The following is a 22,141-nucleotide window of genomic DNA, read 5'->3' on the forward strand; positions in this document are numbered from 1 at the left end:
AGTGGGAGACCAAATTGGAGGTGGAAGGGTGGAATGAAAAAGATTTTAAGCAATCTGGGTCTGAACATGAAGGAGGGTGAAAGGCGTGCAAGGAATAGAGTGAATTGGAACGATGTGGTATACCGGGGTTGACGTGCGGTCAATGGATTGAACCATGGCATGTGAAGTGTCTGGGGCAAACCATGGAAAGTTTTGTGGGGCCTGGATGTGGAAAGGGAGCCGTGGTTTCGGTGCATTACACATGACAGTTAGAGACTGAGTGTGAACGAATGTGGCCTTTGTAGTCTTTTCCTAGCGCTACCTGGCACGCGCGGGGTGAGGGGGGTGCCATTTCATGTGTGGCTGGGTGGCGAGGAAAATGGATGAAGGCAGCAAGTATGAATATGTACATGTGTATATATATGTATGTCTGTGCATGTATTTGTATGTATACATTGAAATTTATATGTATGTACATATGCGTGTGTGGGAGTTTATGTATATACATGTGTATGTGGGTGGGTTGGGCCATTCTTTTGTCTGTTGTCTTGCGCTACCTCGCCAACGCGGGAGACAGTGACTAAGTATAATGATGATATATATATATATATATATATATATATATATATATATATATATATATATATATATATATATATATATATATATATATATATATATATATATATATTATCCGTGGGATAGGGAAGAAAGATTACTTCTCACGTATTCCCTGCGTGTCGTAGAAGGCGACTAAAAAGGGAGGGAGCGGGGGGCCGGAAATCCTCCCCTCTCGTTTTTGATTTTCCAAAAGAAGGAACAGATAAGGGGGCCAAGTGAGGATATTCCCTCAAAGGCTCACTCCTTTGTTTTTAACGCTACCTCGCTAACGCGGGAAATGGCAAATAGTATGAAAAAAATATATATATACATCCTTGGGGATAGGGGGGAAAGAATACTTCCCAAGCATTCCCCGCATGTCGTACAAGGCGACTAAAGGGGTCTGGAGCGGGGTGGCTAGAAACCCTTCCCTTCTTGTATTTAAACTTTCTAAAAGGGGAAACAGAAGAAGGAGTCATGCGGGGAGTGCTCATCATCTTCGAAGACTCAGATTTTGGTGTCTAAATTTGTGTGGATGTAACCAAGATGAGAAAAAAGGAGAGATAGGTAGTGTTGAGGAAAGGAACCTGGATGTTTTGGCTCTGAGTGAAACGATACTCAAGGGTAAAGAGTGGTTTGGGAATGTCTTGGGAGTAAAGTCAGGAGTTGGTGAGAGGACAAGAGCAAAGGAAGGCGTAGCACTACTCCTGAAGCAGGAGTTGTGGGAGTTTGTGATAGAGTTTAAGAAAGTAAACTCTACATTGATATGGGTAAAACTAAAAGTGGATGGAGAGAGATGGGTGATTATTGGTGCATATGCACCTGGTCATGAGAAGAAAGATCATGAGGGACAAGTGTTTTGGGAGCAGCTGAGTGAGTGTGTTAGTAGTTTTGATGCACGAGACCGGGTTATAGTGATGGGTGATTTGAATGCAAAGGTGAGTAATGAGGCAGCTGAGGGTACAATTGGTGTGCATGGGTTGCTCAGCGTTGTAAATGGGAATAGTGAAGAGCTTGTAGATTTTGTGCTGAAAAAGGACTGGCGATTGGGAATACCTAGTTTAAAAAAAGAGATATACATAAGTATACGTATGTAAGTAGGAGAGATGTCCAAAGAGCGTTATTGGATTACGTGTTGATTGATAGATGCATGAAAGAGAGACTTTTGGATGTTAATGTGTTGAGAGGGGCAACTGGAGGGATGCCCGATCATTATCTTGTGGAGGTAAAGGTGAAGATTTGTAGAGGTTTTCAGAGAAGAGAGAATGTTGGGGTGAAGAGAGTGATGAGAGTAAGTGAACTTGGAAAGGAGACTTATAGAAGTTTTCAGAAAAGAAGAGAGAATGTTGGGGAGAAGACAGTGGTTAGAGTAAGTGAACTTGTAAAGGAGGCTTGTGTGAAGAAGTACCAGGAGAGATTGAGTGTAAAATCGAAAAAGGTGAGCAAATGACGTAAGGAGAGTGGAGGAGGAACGGGATGCATTTAGGGAAGCAATGATGGCTTGCGCAAAACATGCCTGTGGCATAAGAAAGGTGGGAGGTGGGCAGATTAGAAAGGGAAGTGAGTGTTGGGATGAAGAAGTTAGATTGTTAGTGAAAGAGAAGAGAGAGGCATTTGGACGATTTTTGCTGGGAAATAGTGCAAATGACTGAGAGATGTATACAAGAAAGAGGCAGGAGGTCAAGAGAAAGGTGCAGGAGGTGAAAAAGAGGGCAAATGAGAGTTGGGATGAGAGAGCATCGTTAAATTTTAGGGAGAATAAGATGTTTTGGAAGGAGGTGAATAAAGTGCATAAGACGAGAGAAGAAATGGGAACATCGGTGAAGGGGGCTAATGGGGAGGTAATAACAAGTAGTGGTGATGTGATGAGGAGATGGAGTGAGTATTTTGAAGGTTCGTTGAATGTGTTAGATGACAGGGTGTTTTGGTCGAGGTGGTGTGCGAAATGAGAGGGTCAGCGAGAATGATTTGGTAAACAGAGAAGAGGTAGTGAGTGCTTTGCGGAAGATGAAAGGCGAAAAGGCGACGGGTTTGGATGGTACTGGAGTGGAATTTATTAAAAAAGGGGGTGACTGTGTTGTTGACTGGTTGGTGAGGATATTCAGTGTGTATATGGTTCATGGTGAAGTGCCTAAGGATTGACGTAATGCATGCACAGTGCCATTGTACAGAGGCAAAGGGGATAAAGTTGAGTGTTCAAATTTCAGAGGTATAAGTTTGATGAATATTCCTGGAAAATTATATAGGAGTGTATTGATTGAGAGGGTGAAGGCATGTACAGAGCATCAGATTGGGGAAGAGTAGTGTGGTTTCAGAAGTGGTAGAAGATGTGTGGATCAGGTGTTTGCTTTGAAGAATGTATGTGAGAAAGACTTTGAAAAGCAAATGGATTTGTATGTGGCATTTATGGACCTGGAGAAGGCATATGATAGAGTTGATAGAGATGCTCTGTAGAATGTATTTTAAGAGTATATGGTGTGAGAGGTAAGTTGATGGAAGCAGTGAAAAGTTTTTGTCGAGGATGTAAGGCATTTGTACGAGTGGGAAGAGAGGAAAGTGATTGGTTCCCAGGATATGGCGGTTTGCGGCAGGGGTGCATGATGACACCATGGTTGTTTAATTTGTTTATGGATGGGGCTGCTAGGGAGGTGAATGCAAGAGTTTTGGGGAAAGGGGCAAGTATACAGTCTGCTGTCGATGAGAGGGCCTGGGAAGTGAGTCAGTTGTTGTTTGCTGATGATACAGCGTTTGTGGCTGATTCGGGTGAAAAACTGCAGAAGCTGGTGACTGACTTTGATAAAGCGTGAGAAAGAAGAAAGCTGAGAAAAAATGTGAATAGAGGAAGGTTATTAGGTTCAGTAGGGTTGAGGGACAAGTTAATTGGGAAGTAAGTTTGAATGGAGAAAAACTGGAGGAAGTGAAGTGTTTTAGATACCTGGGAGTGGATTTGGTAGCAGATGGAACCATGGAAGCGGGAGTCAGTCACAGGAGGGGGCGAAGTTGCTGGGAGCGCTGAAGAATGGGTAGAAGGCGAGAACGTTAGCTCGGAGAGCAAAAATGTGTATGTTTGAAGGAATAGTGGTTCCAATAATGTTATATGGTTGCGAGGCGTAGGCTATAGATAGGGTTATGCGGAGGAGGGTGGATGTGTTGGAAATGAAATATGTGGTGTGAGGTGGTTTGATCGAGTAAGTAATGAAAGGGTAAGAGAGATGTGTGGTAATAAAAAGAGTGTGGATGAGAGAGCAGAAGAGGGTATATTGAAATGGTTTAGTCACATGGAGAGAATGAGTGAGGAAATGTTGACAAAGAGGATATATGTGTCAGAGGTGGAGGGAACGAGGTGAAGTAGGAGACCAAACTGGAGGTGGAAAGATGGAGTGAAAAAGATTTTGAGTGATCGGGGCCTGAACATGCAGGAGGGTGAAAGACGTGCAAGGAATAGAGTGAATTGGAACGATGTGGTATACAGGGGTCGACGTGCTGTCAGTGGATTGAACCAGGGGTAAACTATGGAAAGTTTTGTGGGGCCTGGATGTGGAAATGGTGCTGTGGTTTCGGTGCGTTACACATGACAGCTAGAGACTGAGTGTGAACGAATCTGGCCTTTTGTCTTTTCCTACCGCTACCTCGCGAGGGGAGGAGGGTAATGCTATTTCATGTGTGGCGGGGTGGCGACGGAAATGAATAAAGGCAGCAAGTATGAGTATGTACATGTGTATATATGTATATGTCTGTGTGTGTATATGTATGTATACGTTGAAATGAATTGGTATGCATATGTGTGCGTGTGGGCATGTATGTGTATATGGGTGGGTTGGGCCATTTTTTCGTCTGCTTCCTTGCGCTACCTCACTAACACGGGAGACAGCGACGAAGTATAATGAATAATATATATATATATATATATATATATATATATATATATATATCCCTGGGGATAGGGGTGAAAGAATACTTCCCACGCATTCCTCGCGTGTCATAGAAAGCGACTAGAGGGGAGGGGACGGGTGCGGGGGGCCAGAAATCCTCCCCTCCTTGTATTTTTTTAACTTTCTGAAATGGGAAACAGAAGAAGGAGTCACGCGGGGAGTGCTCATCCTCCTCGAAGGCTCAGATTGGGGTGCCTAAATGTGTGTGGATGTAACCAAGATGTGAAAAAAGGAGAGATAGGTAGTATGTTTGAGGAAAGGAACCTGGATGTTTTGGCTCTGAGAGAAACGAAGCTCAAGGGTAAAGGGGAAGAGTGGTTTGGGAATGTCTGGGGAGTAAAGTCAGGGGTTAGTGAGAGGACAAGAGCAAGGGAAGGAGTAGCAATACTCCTGAAACAGGAGTTGTGGGAGTATGTGATAGAATGTAAGAAAGTAAATTCTCGATTAATATGGGTAAAACTGAAAGTTGATGGAGAGGGGTGGGTGATTATTGGTGCATATGCACCTGGGCATGAGAAGAAAGATCATGAGAGGCAAGTGTTTTGGGAGCAGCTGAATGAGTGTGTTAGTGGTTTTGATGCACGAGACCGGGTTATAGTGATGGATGATTTGAATGCAAAGGTGAGTAATGTGGCAGTTGAGGGAATAATTGGTATACATGGGGTGTTCAGTGTTGTAAATGGAAATGGTGAAGAGCTTGTAGATTTATGTGCTGAAAAAGGACTGATGATTGGGAATACCTGGTTTAAAAAGCAAGATATACATAAGTATACTTATGTAAGTAGGAGAGATGGCCAGAGAGCGTTATTGGATTACGTGTTAATTGACAGGCGTGCGAAAGAGAGACTTTTGGATGTTAATGTGCTGAGAGGTGCAACTGGAGGGATGTCTGATCATTATCTTGTGGAGGCTAAGGTGAAGATTTGTATGGGTTTTCAGAAAAGAAGAGTGAATGTTGGGGTGAAGAGGGTGGTGAGAGTAAGTGAGCTTGGGAAGGACTGTGTGAGGAAGTACCAGGAGAGACTGAGTACAGAATGGAAAAAGGTGAGAACAATGGAAGTAAGGGGAGTGGGGGAGGAATGGGATGTATTTAGGGAATCAGTGATGGATTGCGCAAAAGATGCTTGTGGCATGAGAAGAGTGGGAGGTGGGTTGATTAAAAAGGGTAGTGAGTGGTGGGATGAAGAAGTAAGAGTATTAGTGAAAGAGAAGAGAGAGGCATTTGGACGATTTTTGCAGGGGAAAAATGCAATTGAGTGGGAGATGTATAAAAGAAAGAGACAGGAGGTCAAGAGAAAGGTGCAAGAGGTGAAAAAAAGGGCAAATGAGAGTTGGGGTGAGAGAGTATCATTAAATTTTAGGGAGAATAAAAAGATGTTCTGGAAGGAGGTAAATATAGTGCGTAAGACAAGGGAGCAAATGGGAACTTCAGTGAAGGGCGCAAATGGGGAGGTGATAACAAGTAGTGATGATGTGAGAAGGAGATGGAGTGAGTATTTTGAAGGTTTGTTGAATGTGTTTGATGATAGAGTGGCAGATATAGGGTGTTTTGGTCGAGGTGGTGTGCAAAGTGAGAGGGTTAGGGAAAATGATTTGGTAAACAGATAAGAGGTAGTAAAAGCTTTGCGGAAGATGAAAGCCGGCAAGGCAGCGGGTTTGGATGGTATTGCAGTGGAATTTATTAAAAAAGGGGGTGACTGTATTGTTGACTGGTTGGTAAGGTTATTTAATGTATGTATGACTCATGGTGAGGTGCCTGAGGATTGGCGGAATGCGTGCATAGTGCCATTGTACAAAGGCAAAGGGGATAAGAGTGAGTGCTCAAATTACAGAGGTATAAGTTTGTTGAGTATTCCTGGTAAATTATACGGGAGGATATTGATTGAGAGGGTGAAGGCATGTACAGAGCATCAGATTGGGGAAGAGCAGTGTGGTTTCAGAAGTGGTAGAGGATGTGTGGATCAGGTGTTTGCTTTGAAGAATGTATGTGAGAAATACTTAGAAAAGCAAATGGATTTGTATGTAGCATTTATGGATCTGGAGAAGGCATATGATAGAGTTGATAGAGATGCTCTGTGGAAGGTATTAAGAATATATGGTGTGGGAGGCAAGTTGTTAGAAGCAGTGAAAAGTTTTTATCAAGGATGTAAGGCATGTGTACGTGTAGGAAGAGAGGAAAGTGATTGGTTCTCAGTGAATGTAGGTTTGCGGCAGGGGTGTGTGATGTCTCCATGGTTGTTTAATTTGTTTATGGATGGGGTTGTTAGGGAGGTAAATGCAAGAGTCCTGGAAAGAGGGGCAAGTATGAAGTCTGTTGGGGATGAGAGAGCTTGGGAAGTGAGTCAGTTGTTGTTCGCTGATGATACAGCGCTGGTGGCTGATTCATGTGAGAAACTGCAGAAGCTGGTGACTGAGTTTGGTAAAGTGTGTGAAAGTTAAGAGTAAATGTGAATAAGAGCAAGGTTATTAGGTACAGTAGGGTTGAGGGTCAAGTCAATTGGGAGGTGAGTTTGAATGGAGAAAAACTGGAGGAAGTGAAGTGTTTTAGATATCTGGGAGTGGATCTGGCAGCGGATGGAACCATGGAAGCGGAAGTGGATCATAGGGTGGGGGAGGGGGCGAAAATTCTGGGAGCCTTGAAGAATGTGTGGAAGTCGAGAACATTATCTCGGAAAGCAAAAATGGGTATGTTTGAAGGAATAGTGGTTCCAACAATGTTGTATGGTTGCGAGGCGTGGGCTATGGATAGAGTTGTGCGCAGGGGGATGGATGTGCGGGAAATGTGATGTTTGAGGACAATGTGTGGTGTGAGGTGGTTTGATCGAGTAAGTAATGTAAGGGTAAGAGAGATGTGTGGAAATAAAAAGAGCGTGGTTGAGAGAGCAGAAGAGGGTGTTTTGAAATGGTTTGGGCACATGGAGAGAATGAGTGAGGAAATGTTGACAAAGAGGATATATGTGTCAGAGGTGGAGGGAACGAGGTGAAGTAGGAGACCAAACTGGAGGTGGAAAGATGGAGTGAAAAAGATTTTGAGTGATCGGGGCCTGAACATGCAGGAGGGTGAAAGACGTGCAAGGAATAGAGTGAATTGGAACGATGTGGTATACAGGGTCGACGTTGCTGTCGTGGATTGAACCAGGGGTAAACTATGGAAAGTTTTGTGGGGCCTGGATGTGGAAATGGTGCTGTGGTTTCGGTGCGTTACACATGACAGCTAGAGACTGAGTGTGAACGAATCTGGCCTTTTGTCTTTTCCTACCGCTACCTCGCGAGGGGAGGAGGGTAATGCTATTTCATGTGTGGCGGGGTGGCGACGGAAATGAATAAAGGCAGCAAGTATGAGTATGTACATGTGTATATATGTATATGTCTGTGTGTGTATATGTATGTATACGTTGAAATGAATTGGTAGGGCATATGTGTGCGTTGTGGGCATGTATGTGTATATGGGTGGGTTGGGCCATTTTTTCGTCTGCTTCCTTGCGCTACCTCACTAACACGGGAGACAGCGACGAAGTATAATGAATAATATATATATATATATATATATTTTATATATATATATATATATCCTGGGGATAGGGGTGAAAGAATACTTCCCACGCATTCCTCGCGTGTCATAGAAAGCGACTAGAGGGGAGGGGACGGGTGCGGGGGGCCAGAAATCCTCCCATCCTTGTATTTTTTTTAACTTTCTGAAATGGGAAACAGAAGAAGGAGTCACGCGGGGAGTGCTCATCCTCCTCGAAGGCTCAGAGTGGGGTGCCTAAATGTGTGTGGATGTAACCAAGATGTGAAAAAAGGAGAGATAGGTAGTATGTTTGAGGAAAGGAACCTGGATGTTTTGGCTCTGAGAGAAACGAAGCTCAAGGGTAAAGGGGAAGAGTGGTTTGGGAATGTCTGGGGAGTAAAGTCAGGGGTTAGTGAGAGGACAAGAGCAAGGGAAGGAGTAGCAATACTCCTGAAACAGGAGTTGTGGGAGTATGTGATAGAATGTAAGAAAGTAAATTCTCGATTAATATGGGTAAAACTGAAAGTTGATGGAGAGGGTGGGTGATTATTGGTGCATATGCACCTGGGCATGAGAAGAAAGATCATGAAGGCAAGTGTTTTGGGAGCAGCTGAATGAGTGTGTTAGTGGTTTTGATGCACGAGACCGGGTTATAGTGATGGATGATTTGAATGCAAAGGTGAGTAATGTGGCAGTTGAGGGAATAATTGGTATACATGGGGTGTTCAGTGTTGTAAATGGAAATGGTGAAGAGCTTGTAGATTTATGTGCTGAAAAAGGACTGATGATTGGGAATACCTGGTTTAAAAAGCAAGATATACATAAGTATACTTATGTAAGTAGGAGAGATGGCCAGAGAGCGTTATTGGATTACGTGTTAATTGACAGGCGTGCGAAAGAGAGACTTTTGGATGTTAATGTGCTGAGAGGTGCAACTGGAGGGATGTCTGATCATTATCTTGTGGAGGCTAAGGTGAAGATTTGTATGGGTTTTCAGAAAAGAAGAGTGAATGTTGGGGTGAAGAGGGTGGTGAGAGTAAGTGAGCTTGGGAAGGAGACCTGTGTGAGGAAGTACCAGGAGAGACTGAGTACAGAATGGAAAAAGGTGAGAACAATGGAAGTAAGGGGAGTGGGGGAGGAATGGGATGTATTTAGGGAATCAGTGATGGATTGCGCAAAAGATGCTTGTGGCATGAGAAGAGTGGGAGGTGGGTTGATTAAAAAGGGTAGTGAGTGGTGGGATGAAGAAGTAAGAGTATTAGTGAAAGAGAAGAGAGAGGCATTTGGACGATTTTTGCAGGGGAAAAATGCAATTGAGTGGAGATGTATAAAAGAAAGAGACAGGAGGTCAAGAGAAAGGTGCAAGAGGTGAAAAAAAGGGCAAATGAGAGTTGGGGTGAGAGAGTATCATTAAATTTTAGGGAGAATAAAAAGATGTTCTGGAAGGAGGTAAATATAGTGCGTAAGACAAGGGGCAAATGGGAACTTCAGTGAAGGGCGCAAATGGGGAGGTGATAACAAGTAGTGATGATGTGAGAAGGAGATGGAGTGAGTATTTTGAAGGTTTGTTGAATGTGTTTGATGATAGAGTGGCAGATATAGGGTGTTTTGGTCGAGGTGGTGTGCAAAGTGAGAGGGTTAGGGAAAATGATTTGGTAAACAGATAAGAGGTAGTAAAAGCTTTGCGGAAGATGAAAGCCGGCAAGGCAGCGGGTTTGGATGGTATTGCAGTGGAATTTATTAAAAAAGGGGGTGACTGTATTGTTGACTGGTTGGTAAGGTTATTTAATGTATGTATGACTCATGGTGAGGTGCCTGAGGATTGGCGGAATGCGTGCATAGTGCCATTGTACAAAGGCAAAGGGGATAAGAGTGAGTGCTCAAATTACAGAGGTATAAGTTTGTTGAGTATTCCTGGTAAATTATATGGGAGGGTATTGATTGAGAGGGTGAAGGCATGTACAGAGCATCAGATTGGGAAGAGCAGTGTGGTTTCAGAAGTGGTAGAGGATGTGTGGATCAGGTGTTTGCTTTGAAGAATGTATGTGAGAAATACTTAGAAAAGCAAATGGATTTGTATGTAGCATTTATGGATCTGGAGAAGGCATATGATAGAGTTGATAGAGATGCTCTGGTGAAGGTATTAAGAATATATGGTGTGGGAGGCAAGTTGTTAGAAGCAGTGAAAAGTTTTTATCAAGGATGTAAGGCATGTGTACGTGTAGGAAGAGAGGAAAGTGATTGGTTCTCAGTGAATGTAGGTTTGCGGCAGGGGTGTGTGATGTCTCCATGGTTTTTTAAATTTGTTTATGGATGGGGTTGTTAGGGAGGTAAATGCAAGAGTCCTGGAAAGAGGGGCAAGTATGAAGTCTGTTGGGGATGAGAGAGCTTGGGAAGTGAGTCAGTTGTTGTTCGCTGATGATACAGCGCTGGTGGCTGATTCATGTGAGAAACTGCAGAAGCTGGTGACTGAGTTTGGTAAAGTGTGTGAAAGTTAAGAGTAAATGTGAATAAGAGCAAGGTTATTAGGTACAGTAGGGTTGAGGGTCAAGTCAATTGGGAGGTGAGTTTGAATGGAGAAAAACTGGAGGAAGTGAAGTGTTTTAGATATCTGGGAGTGGATCTGGCAGCGGATGGAACCATGGAAGCGGAAGTGGATCATAGGGTGGGGGAGGGGGCGAAAATTCTGGAGCCTTGAAGAATGTGTGGAAGTCGAGAACATTATCTCGGAAAGCAAAAATGGGTATGTTTGAAGGAATAGTGGTTCCAACAATGTTGTATGGTTGCGAGGCGTGGGCTATGGATAGAGTTGTGCGCAGGGGATGGATGTGCGGGAAATGTGATGTTTGAGGACAATGTGTGGTGTGAGGTGGTTTGATCGAGTAAGTAATGTAAGGGTAAGAGAGATGTGTGGAAATAAAAAGAGCGTGGTTGAGAGAGCAGAAAGAGGGTGTTTGAAATGGTTTGGGCACATGGAGAGAATGAGTGAGGAAATGTTGACAAAGAGGATATATGTGTCAGAGGTGGAGGGAACGAGGTGAAGTAGGAGACCAAACTGGAGGTGGAAAGATGGAGTGAAAAAGATTTTGAGTGATCGGGGCCTGAACATGCAGGAGGGTGAAAGACGTGCAAGGAATAGAGTGAATTGGAACGATGTGGTATACAGGGGTCGACGTGCTGTCAGTGGATTGAATCAAGGCATGTGAAGCGTCTGGGGTAAACCATGGAAAGCTGTGTAGGTATGTATATTTGCGTGTGTGGACGTATGTATATACATGTGTATGGGGGTGGGTTGGGCCATTTCTTTCGTCTGTTTCCTTACGCTACCTCGCAAACGCGGGAGACAGCGACAAAGCAAAAAAAAAAAAAAAAAATATATATATATATATTTTTTTTATCATACTTTTTTATTATACTTTTTATTATACTTATTATACTTATACATCGACACATGCAAATATACACACCTGTACATTTCAGCGTATACATACATATATACACATTTACATATTCACTTCTCCAGATCCATAAATGCTACATACAAATCCATTTGCTTTTCTAAGTATTTCTCACATACATTCTTCAAAGCAAACACCTGATCCACACATCCTCTACCACTTCTGAAACCACACTGCTCTTCCCCAATCTGATGCTCTCTACATGCCTTCACCCTCTCAATCAATACCCTCCCATATAATTTACCAGGAATACTCAACAAACTTATACCTCTGTAATTTGAGCACTCACTCTTATCCCCTTTGCCTTTGTACAATGGCACTATGCACGCATTCCGCCAATCCTCAGGCACCTCACCATGAGTCATACATACATTAAATAACCTTACCAACCAGTCAACAATACAGTCACCCCCTTTTTTAATAAATTCCACTGCAATACCATCCAAACCTGCTGCCTTGCCGGCTTTCATCTTCCGCAAAGCTTTCACTACCTCTTCTCTGTTTACCAAATCATTTTCCCTAACCCTCTCACTTTGCACACCACCTCGACCAAAACACCCTATATCTGCCACTATATCATCAAACACATTCAACAAACCTTCAAAATACTCACTCCATCTCCTTCTCACATCACCACTACTTGTTATCACCTCCCCATTTGCGCCCTTCACTGAAGTTCCCATTTGCTCCCTTGTCTTACGCACTTTATTTACCTCCTTCCAGAACATCTTTTTATTCTCCCTAAAATTTAATGATACTCTCTCACCCCAATTCTCATTTGCCCTTTTTTTTCACCTCTTGCACCTTTCTCTTGACCTCCTGTCTCTTTCTTTTATACATCTTCCACTCAATTGCATTTTTTCCCTGCAAAAATCGTCCAAATGCCTCTCTCTTCTCTTTCACTAATATTCTTACTTCTTCATCCCACCACTCACTACCCTTTCTAATCAACCCACCTCACACTCTTCTCATGCCACAAGCATCTTTTGCGCAATCCATCACTGATTCCCTAAATACATCCCATTCCTCCCCCACTCCCCTTACTTCCATTGTTCTCACCTTTTTCCATTCTGTACTCAGTCTCTCCTGGTACTTCCTCACACAGGTCTCCTTCCCAAGCTCACTTACTCTCACCACCCTCTTCACCCCAACATTCACTCTTCTTTTCTGAAAACCCATACAAATCTTCACCTTAGCCTCCACAAGATAATGATCAGACATACCTCCAGTTGCACCTCTCAGCACATTAACATCCAAAAGTCTCTCTTTCGCACGCCTGTCAATTAACACGTAATCCAATAACGCTCTCTGGCTATCTCTCCTACTTACATAAGTATACTTATGTATATCTCGCTTTTTAAACCAGGTATTCCCAATCATCAGTCCTTTTTCAGCACATAAATCTACAAGCTCTTCACCATTTCCATTTACAACACTGAACACCCCATGTATACCAATTATTCCCTCAACTGCCACATTACTCACCTTTGCATTCAAATCATCCATCACTATAACCCGGTCTCGTGCATCAAAACCACTAACACACTCATTCAGCTGCTCCCAAAACACTTGCCTCTCATGATCTTTCTTCTCATGCCCAGGTGCATATGCACCAATAATCACCCACCTCTCTCCATCAACTTTCAGTTTTACCCATATTAATCGAGAATTTACTTTCTTACATTCTATCACATACTCCCACAACTCCTGTTTCAGGAGTATTGCTACTCCTTCCCTTGCTCTTGTCCTCTCACTAACCCCTGACTTTACTCCCCAGACATTCCCAAACCACTCTTCCCCTTTACCCTTGAGCTTCGTTTCACTCAGAGCCAAAACATCCAGGTTCCTTTCCTCAAACATACTACCTATCTCTCCTTTTTTCACATCTTGGTTACATCCACACACATTTAGGCACCCCACTCTGAGCCTTCGAGGAGGATGAGCACTCCCCGCGTGACTCCTTCTGTTTCCCATTTTAGAAAGTTAATGCAAGGAGGGGAGGATTTCTGGCCCCCCGCTCCCGTCCCCTCTAGTCGCTTTCTATATATATATATATATATATATATATATATATATATATATATATATATATATATATATATATATATATATTATTTATCCTACACTGTCGCTGTCCACCGTGTTAGCGAGGTAGCGCAAGGAAACAGACGAAAGAATGGCCCAAACCACCCACATACACATGTATATACATACAAGTCCACACACGCACTTATATATACCTATACATATAAATTCACACACAGACATATACATATATAATGTACATGATTCATAGTCTGCCCTTATTCATTCCCGTCGCCACCCCGCCACACATGAAATGAAAACCCCCTCCCCCCCCGTATGTGCATGAGGTAGCGCTGGGAAAAGACAACAAAGGCAACATTCGTTCACACTTAGTCTCTAGCTGTCATGTATAATGCACCGAAACCACAGCTCCCTTTCCACATCCAGGCTTCACAGAACTTTTCATGGTTTACCCCAGACCCTTCACATGCCCTCGTTCAATCCATTAACAGCACGTCGACCCCAGTATACCACATCGTCCCAATTCACTCTATTCCTTGCACGCTTTTCACCCTCCTGCATGTTCAGGCCCCGATCACTCAAAATCTTTTTCACTCCATCTTTCCACCTCCAATTTGATCTCCCACTTCTCGTTCCCTCCACCTCTGACACATATATCCTCTTTGTCAATCTTCCCTTTCATTACTTACTCGAACAAACCACCTCACACCACATATTGTCCTCAAACACCTCATTTCCAGCACATCCAACCTCCTGCGCACAACTCTATCCATGGCCCACGCCTCGCAACCATATAACATTGTTGGAACTACTATTCCTTCAAACATACCCATTTTTGCTTTCCAAGATAATGTTTTCGACTTCCACACATTTTTCAACCCTCTCAGAACTTTCGTCCCCTCCCCCACCCTATGATTCACTTCCGCTTCCATGGTTCCATCCGCTGCCAAATCCACTCCCAGATATCTAAAACACTTCACTTCCTCCAGTTTTTCTCCATTCAAACTTACCTCCCAGTTGACGTCCCTCAACCCTAATGTACCTAATAACCTTGCTCTTATTCACATGTACTCTCAGCTTTCCTCTTTCATACACTTCACCAGACTCAGTCACCAGCTTCTGCAGTTCCTCACCCGAATCAGCCACCAGCGAACAACAACTGACTCACTTCCCAAGCTCTCTCATCCCCAACAGACTTCATACTTGCCCCTCTTACCAAAACTCTTGCATTCACCTCCCTAACAATCCCCATCCATAAACAAATTAAACAACAATGGAGACATCACACACCCCTGCCGCAAAGCAACATTCACTGACAACCAATCACTTTCCTCCCTTCCTACACGTACACATGCCTTGCATCCTCGATAAAAACTTTTCACTGCTTCTAACAACTTGCCTCCCACACCATATATTCTTAATACCTTCCACAGAGCATCTCTGTCAACTCTTATCATATGCCTTCTCCAGATCCATAAATGCTACATACAGTTCCATTTGCTTTTCTAAGTATTTCTCACGTACATTTTTCATAGCAAACACCAGATCCTTCCCCAGTCTGATGCTCTGTACATGCCTTCACCCTCTCATTCAATACCCTCCCATATAGTTTCCCAGGAATACTCAACAAACTTATACCTCTGTGATTTGAGCACTCACTTTTATCCCCTTTGCCTTTGTGGATGAGAGAGTTTGGGAAGCGAGTCAGTTGTTGTTCGCTGATGACACAGTGCTGGTGGCTGATTCATGTGAGAAACTGCAGAAGCTGGTGACTGAGTTTGGTAAAGTGTTTGAAAGTAGAAAGTTGAGAGTAAATGTGAATAAGAGCAATATTATTAGGTACAGTATGCTTGAGGGTCAATCAATTGGGAGGTAAGTTTGAATGGAGAAAAACTGGAGAAAGTGAAGTGTTTTAGATATCTGGGAGTGGATCTGGCAGCGGATGGAACCATGGAAGCGGAAGGGAATCATAGGGTGGGGGAGGGGGCGAAAATTCTGGGAGTCTTGAAGAATGTGTGGAAGTCGAGAACATTATCTCGGAATGCAAAAATGGCTATGTTTGAAGGAATAGTTGTTCCAACAATGTTGTATGGTTGCGAGTCGTGGGCTATGGATAGAGTTGTGCACAGGAGGGTGGATGTGCTGGAAATGAGATGCTTGAGGACAATATGTGGTGTGAGGTGGTTTGATCGAGTAAGTAATGTAAGGGTAAGAGAGATGTGTGGTAATAAAGAGTGTGGTTGAGAGAGCAGAAGAGGGTGTTTTGAAATGGTTTGGTCACATGGAGAGAATGAGTGAGGAAAGATTGACAAAGAGGATATATGTGTCAGAGGTGGAGGGAACGAAAAGTGGGAGACCAAATTGGAGGTGGAAAGATGGAGTGAAAAAGATTTTGAGTGATCGGGGCCTGAACATGCAGGAGGGTGAAAGGCGCGCAAGGAATAGAGTGAATTGGAACGATGTGGTATACCGGGGTCGACCGGAGTACATCCCGTTGCTCAGCTACAGGAGACGAAGGGTATTCGAGTACATAGTAATCGAATAATCATTTCCCTATTAGGGGCGATCATAGCCTAGCCATAGCGCTCCCGCCTGTTGCACAGGGGTCCCGGGTTCGATCCTGGCTGTTGGAGGTTTGTATGTTCTATGAAGGTGCGCGTTCATATGCACTTTGTCCGTATATATATGTGTGATTATACTTAAATGTTGCTTCCCGTGTCAAGCGAGGTAGTGCCAGGAAACAGACGAAGAATGGCCCATCCACTCATATTGGTGGGTTAGGATTATCAACGTAAGTATGGACCATGGTGAAGTGTCTGAGGATTGCTGGCTTGCATGCATAGTGCCATTTTACAAAGGCAAGGGGATAAAGTGAGTGTTCAAACTACAAGGGTATAAGTTTGGTGAGCATTCCTGGGAAATTGTATGGGAGGGTATAGAATGAGAGGGTGAAGGCATGTACAGAGCATCAGATTGGAGAAGAGCAGTGTGGTTTCATAGATGGTAGATGATGTGTGGATCATGTGTTTGCTTTGAAGAATGTATGTGAGAAATGCTTAGAAAAACAGAGGATTTGTATGTAGCATTTATGGATCCGGAGAAGGTACACTATAGGGTTGACAGAGATGCTTTGTGGAAGGTTTTAAGAGTATATGGTGTGGGAGGTAAGTTGCTAGCAGCATTGAAAAGTTTTTGCCAAGGATGTAATGCATGTGTATGAGTAGGAAGAGAGGAGAGTGATTGGTTCCCAGTGAATGTCGGTTTGCAGCAGGGGTGTGTGATGTCCTCATGGTTGTTTAATTTGTTTATGGCTGGGGTAGTTAGGGAGATAAATGCAAGTTTTGAGAGAGGAGCACGTATGCAATCTGTTGTGGATGAGAGGGCCTGGGAAGTGTCAGTTGTTGCTCACCAATAATCAAGCTCTAGTGACTGATTCGAGTGAGATTCTGCAGAAGTTAGTGACTGAGTTAGGAAAAGTGTGTGAAAGGAGAAAGTTGAGAGTTAACGTGAACAAGAGCAAGGTTATTACGTTCTGTAGGGTTGAGGGACAAGATAATTGGGATGTAAGTTTGAAATGGAGAAAAATTGGGGGAAGCAAAACATTTTAGATATCTGGGAGTGGACTTGGCAGCGGATGGAACCATGGAAGCAGAAGTGAGTCCAGGATGGGGAGGGGGCGAAGGTTCTAGGAGCGATGAACAATGTGTGGAAGGAGAGAACGTTATCTTGGAGAGCAAAAATAGTAGCTCGTTATATGGTTGTGAGGCATGGCCTATAGATGGGGTTGTACGGAGGAGGGTAGATAAGCTGGAGATGAAATGTTTGACAATATGTGGTGTGAGGTGGTTTGACCGAGTAAGTAATGAAAGGGTAAGAGGGATGTGTGGTAATATAAAGAATGTGGTTGAGAAAGCAGAAGATGGTGTGTTGAAATAGTTTGGAAATATAGAGAGTATGAGTGAGGAAAGATTGACAAAGAGGATATAAGTGTCAGAGGTGGAAAGAACACGAAGTGGGAGACCAAATTGGAGGTGTAAGGATGGAGTGAGAAAGATTTTGAGCACTCGGGGCCTGAACATATCAGGGGGGAAGGGGGGAAAGGCATGCAAGGAATAGAGTGAATGGGAACGGTGTGGTATACCGGGGTTGACGGGCTGTCAATGGACCGAACCAGGGCACGTGAAGCATCTGGGGTAAACCATGGAAAGGTCTGTGGGGCCTGGCTGTGGATTTGGGAGCTGAGATTCCTATGTATTACACGTGAGAGTTAGAGACTTGAGTGTGAATGAATGTGGCCCACTTTTATCTGTGTTCCTGGTGATACTTCACCGAAGAGGGGGAAGCGATGCTGTTTCCTGTGGAGCGGGTTAGCGCCAGAAATGGATGAAGGCAAGCAAGTATGAATATGTACATGTGTATATATGTATATGTCTGTGTATGTATGTCTATGTATATGTATGTATATTTGCGTATATGGGTGTTATGTATATATGTATACTATATTTTTTAATTTATTATTATACTTTGTCGCTGTCTCCCGCGTTTGCGAGGTAGCGCAAGGAAACAGACGAAAGAAATGGCCCAACCCCCCCCCCCCATACACATGTATATACATACGTCCACACACGCAAATATACATACCTACACAGCTTTCCATGGTTTACCCCAGACGCTTCACATGCCCTGCTTCAATCCACTGACAGCACGTCAACCCCGGTATACCACATCGCTCCAATTCACTCTATTCCTTGCCCTCCTTTCACCCTCCTGCATGTTCAGGCCCCGATCACACAAAATCTTTTTCACTCCATCTTTCCACCTCCAATTTGGTCTCCCTCTTCTCCTTGTTCCCTCCACCTCCGACACATATATCCTCTTGGTCAATCTTTCCTCACTCATCCTCTCCATGTGCCCAAACCACTTCAAAACACCCTCTTCTGCTCTCTCAACCACGCTCTTTTTATTTCCACACATCTCTCTTACCCTTACGTTACTCACTCGATCAAACCACCTCACACCACACATTGTCCTCAAACATCTCATTTCCAGCACATCCATCCTCCTGCGCACAACTCTATCCATAGCCCACGCCTCGCAACCATACAACATTGTTGGAACCACTATTCCTTCAAACATACCCATTTTTGCTTTCCGAGATAATGTTCTCGACTTCCACACATTCTTCAAGGCCCCCAGGATTTTCGCCCCCTCCCCCACCCTATGATCCACTTCCGCTTCCATGGTTCCATCCGCTGCCAGATCCACTCCCAGATATCTAAAACACTTCACTTCCTCCAGTTTTTCTCCATTCAAACTCACCTCCCAATTGACTTGACCCTCAACCCTACTGTACCTAATAACCTTGCTCTTATTCACATTTACTCTTAACTTTCTTCTTCCACACACTTTTCCAAACTCAGTCACCAGCTTCTGCAGTTTCTCACATGAATCAGCCACCAGCGCTGTATCATCAGCGAACAACAACTGACTCACTTCCCAAGCTCTCTCATCCCCAACAGACCTCATACTTGCCCCTCTTTCCAAAACTCTTGCATTTACCTCCCTAACAACCCCATCCATAAACAAATTAAACAACCATGGAGGCATCACACACCCCTGCCGCAAACCTACATTCACTGAGAACCAATCACTTTCCTCTCTTCCTACACGTACACATGCCTTACATCCTCGATGAAAACTTTTCACTGCTTCTAACAACTTTCCTCCCACACCATATATTCTTAATACCTTCCACAGAGCATCTCTATCAACTCTATCATATGCCTTCTCCAGATCCATAAATGCTACATACAAATCCATTTGCCTTTCTAAGTATTTCTCACATACATTCTTCAAAGCAAACACCTGATCCACACATCCTCTACCACTTCTGAAACCACACTGCTCTTCCCCAATCTGATGCTCTGTACATGCCTTCACCCTCTCAATCAATACTCTCCCATATAATTTACCAGGAATACTCAACAAACTTATACCTCTGTAATTTGAGCACTCACTCTTATCCCCTTTGCCTTTGTACAATGGCACTATGCACGCATTCCGCCAATCCTCAGGCACCTCACCATGAGTCATACATACATTAAATAACCTTACCAACCAGTCAACAATACAGTCACCCCCTTTTTTAATAAATTCCACTGCAATACCATCCAAAACTGCTGCCTTGCCGGCTTTCATCTTCCGCAAAGCTTTCACTACCTCTTCTCTGTTTACCAAATCATTTTCCCTAACCCTCTCACTTTGCACACCACCTCGACCAAAACACTCTATATCTGCCACTCTATCATCAAACACATTCAACAAACCTTCAAAATACTCACTCCATCTCCTTCTCACATCACCACTACTTGTTATCACCTCCCCACTTGCGCCCTTCACCGAAGTTCCCATTTGCTCCCTTGTCTTACGCACTTTATTTGCCTCCTTCCAGAACATCTTTTTATTCTCCCTAAAATTTAATGATACTCTCTCACCCCAACTCTCATTTATCTTTAGTAATATTATCATTATTTTCATACTTTCTCGCTGTCTCCCGCGTTAGCGAGGTAGCGCAAGGAAACTGACGAAAGAATGGCCCAACCCACCCACATACACATCTATATACATATATGTCCACACACACCCATATACATACCTATACATTTCATCGTATACGTACATATACATACACAGACATATACACATATAGACATGTACATATTCATACTTGCTGCCTTCATCCATTCCCATCACCGCCCTCTCCCCCTGCGCGAGGTAGAGCCAGGAGGGGAGGGGGTGGCATTTCATGTGTGGCACGGTGGCGACGAGAATGGATGAAGGCAGCAAGTATGAATATGTACATGTGTATATATGTATATGTCTGTGTAAGTATATGTATGTATACGCTGAATTTATAGGTATGTATATGTGCATGTGTGAGCGTTTATTTATATACATGTGTATGTGGGTGGGTTGGCCAATTCTTTCGTCTGTTTCCTTGCACTACCTCGCTAATGCGGGAGACTGCGACTAAGTATAATGAATATAAATAAATCTACATTTTCATATACATATTTGCCATTTCCTGCATCAGCGAGGTAGCATCAAGAAAAGAAAACTGAGCTTTTGAGGGAAAATCCTCACTTGGCCCCCTTCTCTGCTCCTTTTGGAAAAGTAAAAACTGGAGGGGAGGATTTCCAACTCCCGCTCCATATATACTTTATCATTAACATCATTAAAACCACAGATGGAAGCAACATGTCTACACTGTAGCAATGAAAATGGTTAGGTGAAAAGCTTAACCTGCAGGGTTTACAGCAATAGCAGAGTTATTTAGACCAAATGCTGTCTTCTAAATAAGTATAGGATACAAGTTATCCCTTTGTTCTAGCTTTGGCATCTAAGCAAGCATCTCATGAACCTAAATTATACAAACAAACAGTTTTAAGATGACTCTATGGGAGATAGATGCATATATGCTCAAGGTAGGGAAAACATTTCCTATGATTAAACTCTTACATTCGATTTGCGTAAAGGTATGTTGCACCTTTTTCAGATCATTCTAATCATTTTAGTATCATCTGATGGTGCTATTGATGAGGCACCAGGGATACCCAAAACCATAGCAGCTGCTTTAAAGACTTAAGGATAGCCTTGATGCATTTGTGCACTAAAACAAATGGATCAGGGTTTTCTTCATTAGGTCTTATAGAATGGCAGATAGTGTCTTTACTCCTTGCTATTGTTGATGCACTCTTGCCAAATATTTCTGAGACTCCTTTAGTCAGTCATTGCAGAATTATGGACTTGCATGTTTGGAAAAGATTTCCATTTTGTTGTTGATATTCTTTGGCAAATACAGAATGACATGGCCACTGATGAAAGAAAGGTAGATGTCCAGATCGAGAAAATATTTTCATGTATTGACTTGGATACAGGGATAAACACTCACTGAGTAGCAAACTAAGTTATCCAGTTAGTGTATACAATCCAGACTGTTAAATACAAACTGTAATGTGCTGTCAAATTTAGGTCTCGCTGAACTGAATCACCAAGCACTTCCTTCCAAGCTCTCATCACTGCCAGTTACATCATGGGGAATGGGACTTTTATCAGATGAAGGCAGGGTAACAGCAAAAGTTTGAGGTTAGTAAACATTTCCCTCATTTACCTGCACTCTAAGGTGATGTCTGGATAAAAAATGAGAACTTGCCCCTAGCTCTTGATGAAGGGATGATGAAAAATGTGAATCATTGGTTTCAAAGGAAATAGATACTCATAGATTCCTAGAAATCCAAGGCTAAATTGAATGATACTTGCTGTATAAAGACAGTGTTTTAATTAGTTCCAAAATCATGTAAGGTTAATGTGAGGACAATGAGTCTGTACTTTTGTGCTAAGTAAGAAACACTGAGCTAGAGCTGCCCCCTGCCAGTGGCCTCTTGAGGGTGAGGCACTTAAAAGGCTAAAAAGCAGCACCGGAATTCCCAGAGGGTTTGGGCAGCAGAGAGACAGATAGACAGACTAATTCTAAGTGGTAAAGGTACTTGTGAAACAAAAAGCAGGATAGAGATAACTAACAGTAAGCTGGTATAAAATGAAAACGTCCTTATTTT

At 43.2% G+C, this 22,141-nt stretch overlaps 1 long non-coding RNA gene across 1 annotated transcript in view; it reads left to right on the forward strand.

The window, feature by feature from the left end:
• LOC139766158 (uncharacterized) overlaps positions 1 to 22,119 on the forward strand; it is a 101,354-nt gene extending 79,235 nt beyond the window's left edge. Inside the window, exon 4 of the long non-coding RNA XR_011716816.1 lies at positions 21,558 to 22,119. This is a non-coding gene — a long non-coding RNA (uncharacterized lncRNA). The remainder of the gene's footprint in view (positions 1 to 21,557) is intronic.
• Positions 22,120 to 22,141: the final 22 nt, after the last annotated feature.

Source organism: Panulirus ornatus, chromosome 57 (genome assembly GCF_036320965.1).
Source record: "Panulirus ornatus isolate Po-2019 chromosome 57, ASM3632096v1, whole genome shotgun sequence".
Lineage (NCBI taxonomy): Eukaryota > Metazoa > Arthropoda > Malacostraca > Decapoda > Palinuridae > Panulirus > Panulirus ornatus.